Here is a 17,435-nt window from a genome sequence, read left to right as displayed (position 1 = left end):
ATCAAGTAACCCATAGCACATTAGCTTTCTGTAATGCCATTGTTTGGACGTGCTCAGGTCACCAGATCCTCGCCAGGATGAATTAGCATAGCTCTCCCGAGTACAATGGTGCTCTGCTGATTTACACTGCCTGAGAAGCTGGCCCTTTGTCTGCTGCAGTTGTAGCTGCAGCAAGTTTAAATCACAGCCTTGCAGTAGAGACTCTTAGGACCCAGCCTCATAGAAACAATGGCATGCGTGTTTTCTCTCCGGGCTGTGCAGGTGACTTATTAGATGCCAACGGTAATTCTTGTGTCTGGTGGTAGTTCAACAATAAGCTGAAATCATACTTTAATGGTGCAATTTGAAGCTGGGAAGAGGAACACAATTAATGGGCTCGTGTGACTTCTTAAAAAGAGAAGCCTCTCAGATAAGGAAGTTTCTTAAACTCGTGCTGACGAGCGGCTTAAAACTTCCTTACGTGCTTGGCCTACAGCTTGTTAAAATACTTTTGTTTTGATTTTACAGGACTGCAGAGCTGCGTTAGGACCGCTGTTTTCTAATGGCAGATATGCTTCTTTTACTATAGAAGACTCACTTTGTTGTAAGTCTCAATAAAATAAAGCCGTACAATTTGTTACTGTTCTTACAGTCCCAGCCTTGAATGCTCCATGTCTCTTGCTTCATATCTTCGGAAAACAACTGACTTCTCTGCTTATGTGAACTTCTGTTTGACAAGTTATTATATGGGAAAAAAATAGCCTTGAATGCTAAAAGGCATTTTGGTGTTGGTAGCCTTAAAATCTGTGGTAGCTCAAGTGCCTGAATACTTTGAAGCTTCCAAGACCAGGCCCACAGAGGCACCGTGAGTGAGAACAGCACTCTTGACGCTCTTTGTGATGAGATCTCATGCTCTGTATTTGTTAATTGCTGTAAGGCAGACTGACTTCCTATTTCCTGACAATAAAATGAGTCGGCGTCTCAGTGCTTTCGCCTTGCGTGTGGATCCTGAGCCTCTAGTTTGAAGATCTCGTAGCTGTTTCTGGGCTGTGTGGTTTCAGAGAGGATTCTTCCAGAGCAAAAAATCTTGGGGAAATGACTTGCAGTTTTAAAACAGAATATTTTGTCAAAATCAAATTTATTTCAATGAGGAACAATCACTGTAATGGCTGAGAAGAATGCAAAGATTAAATGAGGTATGAATAGCTGTAAGATGGTACAATTACCACCTCAGAAACAATATATTTGTAAAGTTAATTCCTCTTGAACATGAACAATCTCCTTACACTTGACCCCTCTCTATTGCCTCTTCCATGCTTGAACTCTCCTTGAACTTTGAAGATCCATCTTGAGAGTATGATATGGCCATCTCTTTTGCATCTGGTTATTTTAGCTCCAATTTGCAGCCCTAAAATGGCAATTATGGTGATATATTGCTCAAGTCACCCGACATGGATTAGTATCGGGATCAGCGCGTTTATGCACAGGAGTAGTGAATGGAGACTACAGCTATGATTTTAAATGACTTGATTAATTCTGAAACAACACTTCAGAGTCCATTACATCCAGCAGGTGTTGGGGTTCAGGCTGCACTTGCGTTGCATATTCAGGCTGCCTTCCCTTAACCTGCACTAGCATGTCATATTTATCCCCCCCCCTCTTTTTGTGTGTGTGTGTGTCCAGCATTCCTTTTCTCCCCCTCACCCCTCCTTTCCGTAAAAGTTCAGTGGCCTTTGGGGGCAACTCGGACAATACTCCCTTTTTGGGATTCACATTGACAAACTGTAATAAGTTGCTTTATAGAAGTCTCCAGGGACACAGCCTGACCAGTATCGGAGTAAGGACTGTCACTTGTTGGACAGCAGGGCTGTTTTTTGGCTCAGGGTCAGCTAAATAATGCTGAGCTTGCACTAATTATCTCACCACAGTAGTATAAATATCGCCATCCTCTCAGAACTAACCCTGGTTGCTGAATATGGATTTCTTCTCTCTTACTTTGGTGGTATAGATGCTGGAACCCCCCTCGCACCTTTCCTCTCTTCGTTACCTGCAGTTGCTGCTTTGGGGGCAGCCTGATAGCCCGTATGAAACTGGGGACCCGTCTGGGATACGGTTACAGTGGGGGGTTAGGTTTTCAGCTGCTGTGCAATGCTGTGGTTCCCATCTCAGGCTGGAGTTGTTCTTAAAAGAAAAGAGGACAAAATGATTGACCCAATCACGGGGTTTAATGTGCTTTTGATCTTTGAGCTGTTACCACGCTATTTGGTACTGCGAGCGTCGGTGTCTGCCTGTGATCTTCACCGACTTTAAAGCAGGACGAGGAGAGGCAGGTTAGTGTAGAAGGTTCCTGCTGAGGCTGCTGGGCACCGTGACTGGGCTCTTGATCCATCTGCTCCTTGTCCTGGGTCGATACCGCAGAGGGGGAAAATGACAGCAAGCACAGAAATCATCTGAACTTGAGGGATGACAGGATTTGGATAAAGCAGGGAGAACCGTGATGAAAACTCGTGCAATATATCACTCTGATTGTAGGGAGAGCCTTTTGTAATGATCAGTTGTCATGCGGCTTTATTATGTGCTTGTTGCCTTTATTTAAGTCTTTGTGGCCTGATCCTGATGCTCTCTGTGTCACAGTTTCAGCGAGAATAATTCTTCCAGTTTGCCGGAGTTCAGCCAAACAGAGCCGCGGGCCAGGCAGGCACCGCACATATAAATAAGGGCCTATTCAGCGAGGCGCCACTGAAATCACTGCTTGATGGCCGAGGTACTCCTTCCCATGAATAAGGGGACAAAAGTTTGGGGCTAATGAGAAGCACAGCGTTTGAGTGTTTGTTTTAAAGACAGTGGTGCATTCTGCAGGCTGTGGTACGGAGGCAAGGGAAATTCTGTCTGGGGTCAGGAGTCTCCCAAAGGAAGCGGCTTCTGTTTGCACTGAATATGTAACCCCTAAGCAGAGGCGATGGAACGTGAGCCTCCCCTGAAGTCCATGGAAATCAGTGGGAGCCTGTCTGTGTACATGGAATGTGCCTCAACAGGACAAGCACAACGCTTGGCTGAAGTACAAAGAAGGATCTACTCGGAGAAATTCACAGGGGAGGAAAAGGACGCAGAACTTGTCCTGAGGCGCTGCTGGAAACCACTGCCCAGCTCAGCAGAGGGCTGAGTGCTCTGTAGGAGCTGTGCGTCTTGAGGAGGAGATGAGAAGTAGCCCTAGACAGTTAGGAGGGTTCCAACCTCTGGGAGCAAGCAGTCAGGGAAATATCTGGCATGCAGAGCGTTGGGTTTGGGTTGCTGTGAGTTTTGGGTTTTGTTCCTATGGGAAAACATCTTGTTTCTTCCCTTGAGGCTTCATCAGACTTTAATTTCATCTTTAGGGTAGATGGGAAATAGCATAGGCTGTTCATGTTCGGAAACGGTGCATTTCCTATGGGAAGTTTAACTGCACTGAGAAAGAAAACAGCTTTTAAAAAATGTGGTGTCCTAAATCTTGGCAAGCGTTTGAACCTTTTCTCTGGGTGGAGACAATGGTCTTTATTCTAGAGCAATGGTAGTATTTCTTTTAAGCCGAAGATGGACTTTGATTGAAAACTGAAATCCAAATGTGCCTAAACGTTTGGATTGGTTGAAATCTAGCCCCAGAAAGCTGTGAAGAGCTAGGACCAAACCTGGGCTGGGTCTCAGGAGCACAGGGCTCAGTTCTTGTCTGGTCTCACGTACCTCTGTTAATATCATCTTTTCTGTGTAATAACTTTACTTAGCGTTAAGTGTTAGGTCAGGCACTGACTTCCCCGAACAGCTGCCTTGGGCTGTGTGTGCTGTGATGACACAGGTCCTTATCGTAGCACATCTTCCTGTTTCACAAGTGTTCGTGTAGCCTGTTCTCCGACTAACCCCGTGGACAGCTGCGGATCAGCGCAAGACAATCTTTTCCCTCAGGGCTTCATGGTGAATGTCCTGGTGCTTCTTGGGCTCGTGGTCTGGGAGTTTGCCTACATTTTAAAAACGGACCTTAAGGTCCGCCTTCTTCAGATCAAGGGAAGATCTTGCTGCCTGGGGGCTTATTCCCTTATTTATCTCCATCTGAAATGGAAGAGGGAGAACCTTCTGTTCTTTATTATAAATGGCACAGGTGGGGCTAGAGGGAACCCTGTGCTAGCCTACAAAAGGCTTGCACGACCCTTTAGCTACACAATATTCTATTCACACATTTAGACTACTCGTTATCTTCAGTTGTTCCTCTTCCTGGTGGGGTCAGCCACCCACAGACACTTTTAACTTGTTAAAATATTCTCCTTCATCCATGGACTAGCAGTTCTGTAACTGCAGGGAAAGCCCTGGGCTGAAATCCAGGAGGCTGGAGTTTAATTTCTGTCCCTGCCGTTTCCACTGGTTCACTTAACCTCTCTTTGATTGCATCTTCTGGCTTTAGACGTTAGAATGGGGAGAGAAAATAAAGCAGGTTTTGCCCTGTAGCCAGTACTGCAGTACCGTGTACCTGTCCAGATTTCTTTTTCCCTTTTTAAGGTAACATTTGCCTGTGTGTGTGCGTTCCCTTCCTGCTTCGAAACACACTGACTCAAACCCTCCAGCTGCTTCAGCGTCTTTCTGGTTCTTCTCAGAGCTCACGCTGATGTTTTTTGGTGACGAGGGGCCCGGAGCTGAATCCTGGTGGAGAGGTTTTCTGGCCACGGCCCCTGACGGCCCTCAGCAGCAGCTCAGCAAACCAGGGCCTTGGTGTTTCCTACCGGTGGCACCAGGGAGATAGCTGATGGGCTGGAAGACATGTCAAGGGGGCGATATGTGCAGATGGAGGGCAGGATAAATGTCTACGATGAGAAAAGCCTCCTAAATGCGTGGCTGCTGCGGGCAGTAGCCAGCTGCGGAGCAGGGCTCGGTCTGCTCCTCTGCTTTACCTCCCCGTTGGCTGCCCGGGAGCTTCTGCTCAGCCACCGCCTGGGTCGCCAGTTTTAGCAAGTAACCATTTCTGCCTGTAAAGGGGTAGATCAAGTCTCTCGGAAGACACACGTTGTTCTGAGCAAAGATGACTGCGCCGTGTAACGTGCAGCATGGCTCGCAAGCAGGCGCCGTAACGTCCCCAGAAAACAAACCTCTGGTACAGCAGTGTGACAGCCAGCAGCGGGGGTGGTGATTGACAGGGGTGTCTCTGGAACGCCCGCCCTGTTCGGGGGACACCGTTCCTTTTGAAGCTGTTCCTGACCTGAGGCGTGTTTCCGTGCAAGCTCCCTGTCAGGCGATGCTCGGCACAGCCTGCCTCTCCTCCCACCCGCGCCGAGCGAGGAGACTTCTGCGTTCGGTGCAATACCCAAATGGGGATGTTATTTATATCCCAAATCCCATTTCTCAGCACTGTCAGTTTTTTCCCTCGCGGAGAAGCGCAAAGACAGTTAAAGGGACTTTCGGTGACATCCCCCCTGTTTAATGAAGCTTGGAGTTATGGGCAAGTGACTCGAAGTGCCGTTATTATCTGCATGAGTGACTGAAGGCCGAGGGTCTAGCAGTGTGCAAAGAGCTCCACCGCAAATGTGCACATTGATCATTCCTAATCAGACCAACCAGGTCAGGGGTGCTGCGGAGATGGAGAGCTCTGAAAAAGCTGACAAATGAAGCAGCGGAGCTTGGGGGTTAATGTAATATTCAAACAGAATGAGATATTCATTTTCCTATAAGCTTGTCACTTTTCCCTTCCTCTGACATTTTGCCGGAGACTGCAATGAGGAGGCAGAGAAGTGGGAGAGCGTACGAGAGAGAAATGCCCGAACCGGGGCCGGGGGGGGAGGAGAAAATCCTACAAGTGTATCTAAAGAGCAGAAGGGAAAAGGCGTGGGGAAGTGCAGTTCTTCTGCATCCTCATTTTTCCGGTGCTCTGCACTCTTTTATAGTAGAACACTTTTTGCCTTAATTTTTTAAAGGAACCTTTTATATTTCTGCAGCCAACACTGTTCTGTTATTTTGCAAAAAAACCTGCTCAGGCCAAATTGTCTCTAAAATGGAGAAGTTTGGGGTGCTTCCCAGGCCAGAACTGTACTCCCCTCAAGGAAAACAGACTATGTTTAGCACTGTAAGGGGTGAGGGGCTGGGATGGTTGTTGGCTCTTTTCCAGAACCACAGTATTGAAGCCTGTGGGCAAAACATACGCCATGTGCCAGAAGCATCATTATTGCCTTACTTGGGCTTCTCAGGACTTTCTAGCTTCTCAATAAGAAATGCCTCACCTGAGGAATTGTAAGTATCTGCTAAAAATTCCCTGTACTTCCCAGTGCTTTACACGCTGGAAGCCAGGCCTGGTACCACATGACAATTGTCCTTTAAACGGCATAAATGGTATCTACCCAGCTCCTGGGGTGTAACTGGACCAACTGGAGCACGGAAGGTTTGGTGGCTCATTCCAGTCATCCCTGCAGGGCAGGGGAAGGCCTTGAGCAGTCCCAGTGGTCAGTTCTAGAGTCGAGCCGGGTGAGCGGTCGGGTTATGGCACAGTGGAGGCTTCTGTACTACCTGAGGAAGGAAGGCGCCTTATGCTTCAGGGAACTCTAAGCAAAAGCTTGCCTGGAATTGATTTGAGAGATTTATTTGGCACTCTATAGGTTAGAGGGACTTAATGCTCTAAAGAATGAGAGAGCCTTAAGAAATTAAGGGTCAGAGCTCCTGTGAGATCTTTGCCGATTCAATAATTATCCCGACGTTGCAAGGCAGCGTACCGTGCTGAGGGCACTCCTGTGAAGGCAGGACGGCACCAGGAGACCCAGAACGCTCCAGAGCTGGAGATCCTGTGCAGCACAGCAGAGCTCCAGGGTTTGAGATGCAGCAAGGACCAAGCGCTTGCCCTTGATGAATTTGGCCATTCCTTCTCTGTACAGCTGTTGATCGGGAAAACATTCCCGAAAAATCAGTCCCGTTTTCTTTTTTTTTGTGGAGTTTCCTGCCCATCAGCAAACTTGGAGTTCTCAGGTTTTATATTATCTCTCCCCACTCTATTACCTAAGCATTTTCTTACTCTTATAAAATATGGAAGGTTTTGTTTTGTTTTGTTTTGTTTTGTTTTTTCCAACTAGCAGTTACTTCAGAGTTTACAAACAGGCTGTGAATTGATTTTCGTTGTTTCCTCACCAATGCAAATAACCCTCTGAGTCCGCCTAGGGGGACGCTACGGGTCTTGGCCAGGAGACCACATGGGGACGGCGAGAGGAGACCTGCCTTACACTGGCACTACAGGAAACAGGAAATTTCTCCTTTTCAGGCTGCTCTCTGTAATCGTTTCACGATGAAGTTGCAGGGAGAAGTGGAAAGAGGAGGAAAGGAAGTGTATTGCTGTTTGTCTTGTACCTTTGGAGCGCGTTACAGCTCCAGTTCAACAAGAATGAACTCAGCCTGTTAACTTCACCAGACTTTAGACTGCGGTCTCCAAAGTTGTGGAAAGCACAGCTCGAATTATCACTTCAGAGCTGACAGGAACGTCTAATAGCAACAGCAACAACATACAACGTAGCAACCCCCTCGAATTTTTCATTTTCCCCACACACTGCGAAAAGCACAGAAGACGGAAGGAAGGCCTTTGGGGGAAGAGTCACTGGGCTGGGTCTTGGGAGAAGTGAATTCAGCTCTCTTCTTTCCCACCGGGTGGTACAAGACCTGGGATGAGCAGCTGATTTTTTTTTTCCTTCTTCTTTGTTTTGCAGATCATTTCAAGATGTTCTTTTTTCTCCCGTCTGTTTTGACTATCATTTCTTCAAGGCTGGCATGATTTCTTATTATGTTCCTTTTACAGAGGGGCTTTCTTCCAGCAAGAGCCGGTCCTGAAGTATAGAAGAATAATACTGAATATTTGTTAATGCTGACAAGCAGAGTTATTTAATCTCCCTGCTCCTTTAACCAGTCCTGCAGTCTGCTGCCTGCCTGCGATGTTAGGTAGTTGGCAACATTTTTCTAAGACAAGCTCTCTCTCCTCATCAAGCTTCTGTCTCGGAGATTCATGTGAAGCATTTCAGTTTATTCAACCTTTAATCAGATGCCTGACCTATTCTGATCAGTGCTCAGCTTATGACCTCTTCCCAATAAACAAGTTTTAAACAAGCTGCCACATCAGATTTTTTGCAGAAAACGAATGTGAGACAGCAAGGAGAGCTAATCATGCCAAATATCGCTCTTTCTGCCAGGCCACTCTCTCTTCTTCCCTGCAAGAATTAATTTACATTTTTGGAAAAGCACGGCTGTCTCACTGAAAAGAAATGATACAATTTCTCTAGCATCAAGAAATCTCCTGTTCTGTGGGGAATGAAGTGTATTTAATTAGGCAAAATGTTCGTAGTGAGTTGTCCTGAAATGAACAGTGTCCAGGGTACTTTCTTCTGCTGGAGTTACACATGATTTAAAAGGTAAAGGCAAACACCGTAGTCGCCTGGACCGCTGGTCCGTTGGACACACAGTGCTTAAGAACTCATTAGTGACAGTGAGAGACGAGGAGAGTGATTGGATCTATTGAGATCCCCAACATGCTGCTGGGGCTGTGGGCCCTGATTCTCAAAATAATGTAGTGTGCAAGTCATGTTGGGGATCTCAATAGATTAGAGCTGGGTCTTGATGTTGAAATTCTATTTTTTTTTTCTTTCCGTTTTCTTTCTTTCTTTGCTCTTAATAAGCAGTGGAACTGGAAAGGAAAAGTAAAGAAAACGGTGGTTTTTCAGTGACTGCAGTCATCTGGGCCAAAACTATCACCATCTTTGGAACATGTACTCGCAGCTTCAACAATAGATGAGGAAGCTCAAATGGGTAAATGACTAGGTTCCACTCGCCGCGAGGGTGGTGGCCGCAGGTAGCACAGACAGGATGCTGTGCTTATTGTTCCCTTTTCAGGCTACGGTCTCCAGTTCTGACTCATAATTCCCTTTACTGCTACTTAATGCATGTTTCCCCATTTTCCCTCTCCAACAAGGTGGAAAGCATCTTCGGGCTTTGCAGTGCCTTTCCCCCCAGGCGATGGCGTGCGAGCACGGTGCACCCGGGTGCCAGCCTGGGGCAAAGCGTTATGAATATTGGTGGTTTGCACACAGGCGCTTCCCTGGAATATTCTCAATTCCGTAAGCTGGCCACCTACGTAGTACTTGTATCGCCTTGGCCTGGTAAGAGCAGAAACTCTGGAAGTGAACTGAGGTAAATATTGGAAATTCTGTTATAGGCGGTTATTGGCATCACTGTGCGGTTGAGCACCGCAGTTACTGCAGGGGACACATAACAAATATTGACAAGACTTTGTCTCTGTACTAAACAGCACAAGCTCCAGGACACCACTGTTTGCTGATAATGTTGATTTTTCAAACAGTTTCTCATGGCTCTGTTCCCTGATGTTTCTGTGAGAGGTGTTTAAATTAGCTTAGACCAGAGGTGCCATCGCAAATGCTGTCGAGCAAGTAATGTAATTTTTCTCGTAGAGCCCTGGCCTCGATGACACATGGACCTTGTCCATTGGTGAGGCTCAGCGCCAAGGAACATGACCGGCAATAACAGTGCCCGTTTGCTTTCCTTTCTAGCCCCTTTGGATTGGAAAGTGTTCCAAGGCGATTTGGTAATAGCTGAGCTTGGCCCTTTCCTCTGGCTCCTTCTGTGATGTTCAAGAAGTCACAACACTGGGAAATGGATTTTCGGTTAGTACATTTGGTCCTGTTCTGTAACATTTCGAGGAGGCTGTTGAAGCTGGAGCGTATCCTCTAACTTCTGGTCAATAGCTTGTAGCACAGGCTGAGAAGGTGCAAAGGGAAGGTAGGACTTGTGTATTTTCCTCTTGGAAAAGGAAATTGGTGAGGGGACCAACCTTGGGCAAATTACCCCTGCTCCAGCATTACTTGCCTTCTCTATTTCAATGTTCCTATAGTGCTCAGCACACTTGAGCCTCTCCAGACGCTCCTGAGTCACAAGAAAATTTTAAGCACGACTTCATTTTTTTTAATTAATCATGATTGTTGTGTAGTTGCTGGTGTATCTCGCACGCCTTAGACTATGTTTGGCTGTTAGTCAGATTAGAAAAAGGTAAAACAATTTTTTCAGACTTCACAGGGTTTAAGAAAATTTCGTCTGTGGTTTCTCTTAACTGGACGTTAGTTGAGAGTTTAAAAGCGGGAAAATGCCTTAAACTGTCTAGTAGTTTTCCCTCTCTCCCACTAGATGGCCAGTTGTGTTAAGCCCAAGACCCATTTTCTGTCCGGACATCTGGGAGGCCCTTGGTGAGAAGCGCATGTCTCCGTCTGCCACAGCCCAGGCGCGAGAGCCAGACACAAACCGTGCTACTTAGGCAGGATGCTCTCCGGCAATACCCTGCTGGGTCATCAACAATTTTTTCCATCACTTGTGTTTCATAAGCTCTCATTCTCACTAGAAATAATATTCAACAGTAAAAGCAAGGGACAACACATCTGTCAGGAGGTCAGGAACTGTCACGAACGGCATCCCTTGAAACTATTTGAGGCAGGAGAGCAGTACATAGCAATGTTTTGTTTGCTCAGTTGCATACCTTTTCTTTTTTTCCTTAAAATGGCTTGGCACCGCTTATGCTTCATATGAAATATTTATTATTGTCATATTTACATTAATTTTGAATGCTTGAGCAGAAATCTGATCTCTCTCTAGTTTCTATGCTCACTCCCCAATAAACCAATTAAAACCCAGCTGCTGTGCAGGAGAGAGTGATCCTCTTTCCATGGATTGTTCTTTTATAGATTGCTCCTGTGTCCTATTTGCCTGGCAAGAATTTAATTACACTGAAGAAAAAGACAAACATCTAATATTTCACGTGGGGATGGCAAAATCTAAGAATCCTTACAGTTTCCCAGAAGCAGTTGTGGGCAATGCTTTTGGGGAAAGCAATAGCTGTGCTTGTTATCCACCCGCTATTCTTAGTATGTGCAGAAGCCGGTACTTGGACATCTTGTGGTATCTGATCCCTCGCGCGGATTTGACTTCCCAACAGGTGCTGTTCCTGTTTTCGCAGAGGTTCAGTGAAACTGTCTGTCCAAGCTCATTCTACTGGCCTGCGTTCGCGCAGAGAGATTAGGTTTGAGCTGGGAAGTCCCTTTCTGCTCGTGGCCAGATGTTAACAAATTTCAGTGCCTCGAGAGGCATCTCAGACACTCGTGGGATTGCCCCAAGTAACGAGGGTGCTGATTCTTACAACTTAGGCTTTTTGCTCTAGAACCGCATTTTTACAGTTTTTAGTCTAGGAAGATTGCAGTTTGGGCAAAAGCAATGATTTCTGTCATCCTTCTCTGAAGCTTTGCAGTCTTTTATACGCCCTAGCGATCAGATCGCCTTCCTTTCTTCTCCACATACTCCAAGCCAGCCGTGGTAGTCTGAGGGGACGTATTTTGTGTACATTTGCTCTTACTTGCCCTTACCCTTGACAGCAAAGCACAGCCACCGTCTCCACGGGAGATGCACTTGAATGTGCGTTCCCTGTACGCTGAAGGGAACGCTGAAGGGAAGCTGAAGGGAAAAGGGCTTACAGCTGGGAGCAGTCCACGAGAGGGGCCTCTCACTTAAAGAAGCACTGAGCTTTCCTGACGGCGCCTGAGCCAAGCGAGGGAGAAATGGTGTGCACAAGCAAGGGGCTGGGACTGCCAAATGGGGTGTTTCTGACAAAACAATACCAGGCAGCCAGCTTGGTGCTACTTACAGGCTGCTGCAGAATGGGATCTGGTTTTGTGAGCGGACAGAGAGCAGGACTGGGGCTCTGGGTAATTGCCATTTGTAAATAAACAAATAAATTCAGTCTGAACAGAAAGAAAATGCTGTAGAAGACACCCCACCACCCCCACCGCCCTCCAAAAAAAAGTCAGTACTTAATCATTATTTTTTCCACAAGCTTTTTTCTTCCTGCCCCCCTGCACAGTGGGGAACTGCTGCTCCACAGCCTCCATCATCCCTGTGTGTGTAGCTGCCAACCACGAGGACTCGCGCATCCAAACGTCCCGGGAGGCTGGTGTATTTTTCTTGCATCTCTTACTTGGAGCTGAACGTTGTTTTGCTGATTCAGGCTTTCTTGGGTGTCACTCCAACTGTTGTACTGATGACAAAGAGCAGTCTCTTCCAGCAGATGTAACTGTAAACACCACCAGTAAAAGAGACTCCTGAACGTGGCGATGCTTATTGTGGAGTAACACACGCCGGGTGTGGGCGCCTGGGGAACAGCCTTTATTGCCGTTTCAGGCTCTGTTCATGGAACGGATGCTTCCGCGGGAAATCCTGTGGGGTGAACCTGCTTGGTCCATCCTAATCGCATTCTCCTTTTCCAGCTTTTTGTCTTCTCAGGAAACATGTTGTCAGAGAAGCCTTAATGCAACCATGCGAGTTCCGCATGGAAGATGTCCCTCACTCCAGCCGTGTGTGAACGCGCGAGCTGCAAATGGTGCCTCCGTCCCGGGTCCCTGGTCACAGGGGACGAGGTGCTGAGGATTTTAAAAGCTCAGCTAAGCATCCTCTCAGTCAGGGCAGATCCAAGTAGCATCACACCAATGAAAACATATTCTGGGTATGTTTAGGACCAAGTTCTGGTCTCATTTAAGGCAACACCAGTTTTGCTGTTTAGTTCAGTGGGACTCTAGGCTTTATCCATCTCGCTCCCCTTTACTTCGGTAAAAATCAAAGTTTAGCTGTAAGCCTTATTATCAGCTAGCAAAAAGGAAGTGAACTGAGTGGCCTCCTCCATGCCTTTCGACGTTAATGCAATCATACATCTCGTGTTTAAACATAGCCGTGTAGGATGCAGGGCAGCAGGAGCTCCGAGGGCAGCGGGCTTCAGACTGGGATCTGTGTCCTGTTGTCTCGCCTGTACACCACAACCTGGGCATCTGTGGAAGGTATTTAAACAACAACAAAAAGAAAGGCTACTCCTGTGGAATGCTGAGGGGTCTGCAAAAAGGCAGACGCTTTTAGTGCGGATCTCACTGATTTTCTTTCGTGGGGGTTACAGTAATGAATTTCATGGCTGCTTTTGGAAAATCTGTAAAGAATCTCTTGTCTAACTACCTAAAACAAATGCCTGGCTCCACAAACGCCTACTCCTGCAAGCGGCCTCTTGACAAGATCCATGCTAAGTCAAGAGAATCACGAGACTTGAAAGTTTTAATTCTATTTAATTCTACTGTTAAAGAACAAAATTGTAGTTCAAGTTAACTATTAATTCATGTGGAATTGACATCTTGATTATTTTTCCTCATATCTGGAAAGAATTAGGCAGTGAGCATTTGAATGTCTTGACTGCACAGGTAAAACTACATCGTATGGTTTTAGTGCTCAGGTCTCGATCCTCATCCTACTGATTTTAATACATGAAATTCATGATCTCGCTTCTGTAATTTCAGAAAAGTCCTGGATCATTTTAAAGATGAAAAAAACTCCACAGTCCCCTGATGAAATTTAACTTTACCCCAAACGTCTTCCTTTACAAAATACTACAATGAATGAAGGGCATACAGGAATTAAAAAACACCACAACAAAACCCCAAAACCTACCACAGCAGTTTAGAGCAGAAGTGTTCTTTTTATGGTTAAAGGGTACTCTTAAGTGTTTTGAATTAAATTTCCTATGATCTGTTAAATTTTCAGCAGTACTTCCAGAAGTTATTTTTTCTCTTAAGTAACTACCATGTCCTTGAACAGGCTGGAGTGTTGTAATTCAGCTATAGCTGGTGTGTTCCCGTACCCAGTGTAGCAGTGCGTTTGCAGCAGTGTTGTGGCTGTGACACTGTACAGCGCTCATGTGCAGACGCAACTGAAAGGACTCACAAGCAAGAGAAAAAAAATAATCATTTACTTAAACATCTTTTTATTTTAGGTTTCTTCATTGGCGTTCCCACTGGACCTGAAGGAAACTCAATCTGCATTTTCTGTACCCAAGGTATGATGGAACTTCAGACTTTCTTGTCAGCCTGCAAGGCAGGGGTAAGGCTAAGGAAAACCACCTTGGTGTTGGTTGTTTGTGTGCTTTTATACTTTACACAAAACTTTACGTTTCTTGTTTCAGAGGAAGGAGAAAGATCTTTTCCAGGTACTTTTAATTGTAAAATGCCACTTTCATTCACGTCTTTTTTCTGCTTAGCTTCCTCCACACGAAGAGCATACATTGCTTGAGCAGATTTCAGGACTTCAGCTCAGACTCGCTCCTGCGTGGGGTTGACACTCCCTGGACTGCTGTTTCCCTATGGATAGTCTGCATAAATCAGCTAGGCTTTTCAGCAAGAAAGCAGTTGAAAAGCACCAAAAAGGTAAGATGCTGTGTCAGAAACGGTGAACTTCAGGGAACCGGCCCTCAATGAGAAAGGTGAAAAACAGACCTGCACACCCCTGTTGTCCTTTCAGAATAGGGGGTCAGAATTGTAAGTAACTGATGGAGACGATGACATTGCTCAAAAAAAACCCTGCACGACACCAGGTTCTCCCTCATCCCTCCCTTGCCCTTGATTCCCGCTATCGGTGCTCCGCCACCCCCTTCCTCCGCACGCACGCTTCTGTCTGTATTTTCCATCAGACGTGGCAATGCCTCCTGCCTGCCAGGAAGACAAGATGGCTCAGTCGCCCTGCAGTCAATCGGACAGCTTGGCTTGCACGGGAGAGCCTGGCCAGCCCGCTCACATTCTGACCTCCTTCATCTGCTCATCTGAAAAGTTTTGGATGCGCACAAACTCCCGATAGCAGCCTGCTCCCGAGCCGCCACGCCGCTCCGGGCCAGGAAGGGTGCCCTGGCCGCACCCTCACCCTGACACCCGCGACGCCCTTGGCTGCTCTGAAAAAACAGCTTTCCTTGCTGAAACTGCACGCTGCTGTCAGCCTGATTTATCCTTGCAAGCCTTTTTTGAAATGACCTTTGTTTTGGAGGCGGTTGGTGGGTTTCTCTCACGTTAAATCCTCTTCCTCCCGCCTGAATCATTTTTGGCTGGTGCTCCTGGCTGAGCCCAGCCCCGAACCTAGCACAGCTGTAGGCTCTTTCCGTGGGGACAGCCAAAGGCAAAGGCCGTGCGGATCTGGGGCGGGAGCTCGTCCTAAATGGCGTTCAATCGGCATTTTTTCTCAAAGCACAAGAAATTTTGCCCGGGCCCTGCGGGCCGCCCTGGGGCCGCCACGGCTGTCCGCGGCGGGAGGCGGTTACAAAATGGCGCCCGCCAGTGCCGCCCGCTGCGCCGGGCGCCGCCTGCAGGGGGCGCGACGCCACCCTCGTGGCCGCCGGCTGTCGTGCGTCGGGGCGCGCGGCTGGTTGGAATGCGGCGGCCGTTGGGCGCGAGGCGCCGGTTGCCCTCAGGGGCGCGGCGGGCGGGGATCGGCGGCAGGGGGTTCAGGCGAGGCGTCGTTCCGCCCCTCCTGCTCTCCGCGGGGTGAAGGGACGTTAGCTTCGCCGTGGGGAGGTGGCAGTGCCCCCGGCTCGGAGCGTCGCCCGCCGCAGCTGTGTGGAATGTTCTGGAAGCAGTCTGCAAGGGAGGGCGTGCCGGCAGCCCTGTTGCCGCCGAGGCTGGCTGGACTTTCTCGGTAAGAAAGCTGCAGCTGCTCGGGAAAGAAGGTGCTCCTCAGCAGGTCATGGCGCGCGGTGGGGCTGGGGGTGCCTTGCCTCGGCTGGAAGGTATGGGCGCCCTGGGAAATGAAGTCCTGGTCTCAGCTTCTCATTGCCAGATGAGTCTGATGGTCCCTTATACTTCCCACCAATTCTGGGAGCTAAGGCTTACAGGCTGCCTTTGAGGAAAACACGGGTTTTAGCCCTGTTGGGGAGCTTCAAGCAACTGCATTTGGAAAGAAAGGGCGCTGAAACGGGAGCGGGCTGTGTCTTGCTGTAAGAAGCTGGAAGCTTTTCTGTGTTTTATGTTCTGGCTAGCAAAGAAGGGATTTATGTCACGTTTTGTGTTTCTGCAAAACAGGTTAACTCTGCCCAGTGTTGTGTAATGGTTCTGCCTATACTAAGAGGCCTTAACTCTTTTCCTCCAGTAGTAGCTTTTCTTTTTTTTTTTATTTACCAGCTGCGTGTTTGGGTGCTGGTGCTGCGTGTTTGGTGTAAGGAAGCTCTGCGCAAAGGAACTTTCCCTCTAAACTCAGTCTTCAGAGATTTTATTTCAATGTGGATTTTTCTTGTGTTGTTTTCAAGTTTGTAAATATTTTTTGTGTAAAAGCACTAGGGAAGGGTTTTCAGCACTGCCCTGTGTGCTGTTCCAATGTCAGTTGTCTCTTACGACTCCAGCGTGGCATATAATAATTCATAAATCCTACATTAGCTGTGCCAGGTTTGTAAATCTCTATGTAAAAGCTGTGTGTGAAATCAGTTCTATGGTGGTTTCTTAAGGAAAGGAACTGGCACTTTTTCATGGTTTTTTATGTTGGTGGATATAAACGTTGTTGAAACTCCTCGTTTGCTGCTGCTGTGACTGCATCCTTTTTTTCTGGGTGCTCAACTGGCAGTTTAATTAATACATTAAATAGAGGTCAGATAGCCCTGTATATGTGTGGAGTGGACTGTTGTAGCTTCCTTTCAAAGCAGTATTTTGTTATAGATGTTATCCACCACTGTGCTACGTTCAGAGATCTCTTTGGTCACAATGTTTGAGATTACCTCAGTGCTGCTCCAGTAGGTAAGGAGAGCTCAACCATGTGAAATGACTTCAATTAGTAACTAATTATATGAGGTGATGCTTCTGTGAGAGCAAGCTATCCAAAGTCATTTACAACTGTCCATGTCCAGTCACAGTATGTGTAACGTAATTTGATGTTTGCTACTACAGGGGTTAAAAATACACTTCCTTATGAATTAAGAGTTTATCTTGACTGTGCCATGAGTTGTTTTAAAGGAGGATGAATAGCTTTAAAAATGTGGTGCTTTTTATTAAAAAACAAACAAACAAAACACCAGAAGACAAACAAACCCACAAAAAACCCCAACTGACATCAAAACTTTCAAGTGAAAGTAGAGGGTCACTGGTTCAAGATGTTTATTTTCTCCTAGTATGCTTCTTTCTGAGAGAGTAAGCTTTGCGTGCTTTCAGGTGTTTAAAAGGTGTTGGTTTCTGGCTAAGACTGAAATGAGCAAACGTTTGGGTTTTTTATTTGTTTTTGTTTTGTTTCCTGTTCTGTGGTGTACAAAAAAGAAATTAAAGGACTGGGTGTTTCTGAGATCGAGCTGTCCTGGAGGATCTGTTGCCAGAAGTAAATGGAACAGGTGGATATTGTAAAGAGTGTAACGAGCTCTTAAGCTTAAGAATTGGAAACAGTTGTGCATGCTCATCAAAGAGTAGGCCTTCAGGAATGTTTCTCTTAACTTCTTAGTATCTCCAAGTAAGAAAAGTTTAGGGTTGGGCAAGGGTCAAATTTGTGAAGGGGCTGCAGTGTTGTTCCTGTAGTGACGGGGAAGCAGAGTCATGGGGAGAGAGACGGCAACACATTTTTGTACTGGGATTAGAAGAAAGGAAATAATTATG

This window comes from Rissa tridactyla, chromosome 5, assembly GCF_028500815.1.
Source record: "Rissa tridactyla isolate bRisTri1 chromosome 5, bRisTri1.patW.cur.20221130, whole genome shotgun sequence".
NCBI classification, from domain to species: domain Eukaryota; kingdom Metazoa; phylum Chordata; class Aves; order Charadriiformes; family Laridae; genus Rissa; species Rissa tridactyla.
The sequence above is the reverse complement of the archived record's forward strand: the minus strand, read 5'-3'. Positions refer to the sequence as shown.